The sequence below is a fragment of the Trachymyrmex cornetzi genome, unplaced genomic scaffold (assembly GCF_001594075.2).
Source record: "Trachymyrmex cornetzi isolate Tcor2-1 unplaced genomic scaffold, Tcor1.1 scaffold1732, whole genome shotgun sequence".
Taxonomy (NCBI): Eukaryota; Metazoa; Arthropoda; class Insecta; order Hymenoptera; family Formicidae; genus Trachymyrmex; species Trachymyrmex cornetzi.
In genome coordinates this window covers 285,512-288,162 of record NW_017296346.1, presented here as the reverse complement: position 1 = coordinate 288,162, position 2,651 = coordinate 285,512, and positions in this window count along the sequence as shown.

Sequence of the window (2,651 nt, the reverse complement as noted above, 5' to 3'; positions counted from 1 at the left end):
TATCTGTAGTTTTATGTTGTGTAGCGTGTCTAGATTTTATTAAATATTTTATTCGTTGATTGACTGTTTCAAAAATAAACTTGATGGGATAATCGTTGTCTAGTAATCCCATCAAGTTTATTTTTGAAACAGTCAATCAAAGAATAAAATATTTAATAAAATCTAGACACGCTACACAACATAAAACTACAGATATATGAATGAAAAACCAGTTTGTGTAACGATTGCGACGCATTACGTTGGTCAAACAGGAAGACAATTAAGAACACGAATCTCGGAGCATCGAAATCACATAAAACATAACACCACGACGCGTTCTGTTGTAACAGAACATAGATTGCAGAACAATCACGAATTTCGTTGGGACAATGTAGAAATTCTGGATGAAGAGCCAATCTATAAGAAAAGATTAATTTCTGAAATGGTCAATATCAAGAAACAAACAAACAGTTTAAACTTACAGACGAACACCGAAGGTCTCCATAGAGCATATTTACCAATTATAAATAAAATATGTTATTGAAACTCGCTCTCGTTGTTTAGATGAAAAGTAGATGTGACGACAGGCAGACGTGTTACAGTAATTGGAAAAATTGTAACGGGCAGTACATCTTTCTTGGCCTTTTTTGAGAAATTTCCTTTTGTTTGTGAAATCCAACAGTGAAGGTGCGAATGAATTAACTCATTTTTAATTTAGAGGTAATAATCGAGACTATTGATTATACTTACAGTTTTTTCAACGAGATTGACAATCGATTGACTTAATTTCTTTCTTCGATGGATTAATATCACGACAAGATTAATTTTTTATACATATATAATTTGTTCTCACTTCTGAAGAAGACTCGAAACAAGAGTCGAAACGTTAAGCGGATATTACTTATTTAGATTAGACCATATTGTTCAATTTTATGATTTTGCGTTTGTAATTTTTGCGTTTTAATATTGACTGTTTAACCAACATTATTGTGTATAATAGGAATATATATTAAGTTTGTTTATCTAATTACTGACTCTTACACCGTCCTATATAATTACCATTTATTCAATTTATGACAAATAACAAATTTTATTTATTTACCGAACAATTAATGTCTGCATCTCAAGATAACTTTACAAAAAAATATTGTTGAATTCCTAGAGTATTTATATTAAAAAATTGAGATTTTTATCATTATTTTATAATATATTTTCATTATTTATATTAGAGTACAAATTTAAAAAATATTATTACTTATTTAAATAACTTTTGATCCAGATGGTCAATTGTTTCTATTTTTTTTGTATATTATTAAATGAAATTTAGAATAGTCTATAATTTTTTCAAGTGGTTCTTAACGTATTGCATTTGCCTTACAACCTCCTTAATAAAAATTATAAAAAGGACTCTCAAGAGTAAAACAAACATAAGAATCAATAAGGCTAATGAGAGTACAGCGTGGTTAACGGTGCGCAACGCAGTAATATACAAACTTATCCTTATGGTAATTATTCAGAATAGCTACCTCACCTCCGATTTTAATAAAATTAGGCTCATTAGACGCGTTTTCACTCAAAACGAAAGAATCCGGCAAAAAAAAATGCAACGGTCGGCCCCGCGAACCGAGATATTAAGCGTTAAAGTTGACTACTATTGAGATCAGAAAATCAGAGGCAAAACGAGGTCTATAATTGTACCATTGCACACGCGTTTCGACTCTATGCGAAACGACTCTCACCACCCCTCTTACCTGCAAAGGGGCGCACGACTTCTACAATTATACTGTTGCATATGGGTTTCGACTTTCCATGCGAAGCGATTCTCACTCTCGACCATGGTCTCTTCTTTTATTCTTCTTTAATTAATGGCTCCTGCCTGCCAAAAGAGTAAACGGAGGCGATACAGCCTGATCACATTTTACGAGATACAAAAAAGATGATGCAATGCCCGCGAAAATGGCGACTCCGGGCGCCTGCGTCCACGTCGTTACGTTGTATGAACACGCGTCAGGACGAACGGACGGAACGTTCAAAATACAAAACGACCTTTGTGAGTTACGCTACACAACCGAAATCGGCAATACTTCAAAAAATATACTACACAACAGCACCCGAATCGAGACACGTCCGCCTCGGGCGAGTGGTTCTTCAAAACTCTTTCGACCATGGTGGAAGGGATGAACACGAGCTGCGTTCCGTAACACGCATGATGCGCATGATACATTATTTAGCTTTGTTATTCACCAAATGTTAAACAAGAGGTCTGTTTTCTGTAGCTGAACTAATATCAACTAATGTATACTTTTGGAACTTAAAATGATATAGATTACAGATACACGTTTGATATTTTTTTAAAGCGAGAAAGAGAGTTTTAGAAGTCTAGTGCGGGAACAGAAAACAGACCAAAGGATAAATTACTACGTTTACACGACGCGTGCTTTAAGGCGATGCTAAAGCCTCCTGTTTTACCCACATTTCCATTCGGTGAAAAATCTCCGTATTGGATGTACGGATTACAAAAGTATTATTACATAAATTAAAGTACGCACAAACAGGATCTCAGCTACACTGGATTTCATGAGAAAATCGGAAAAAAGTTTAAAATTTGTTAAAAATTCACTTACTTTTGGCTCGTACAGCTGTCATTTCAGATATATATTTGCTTGATATAA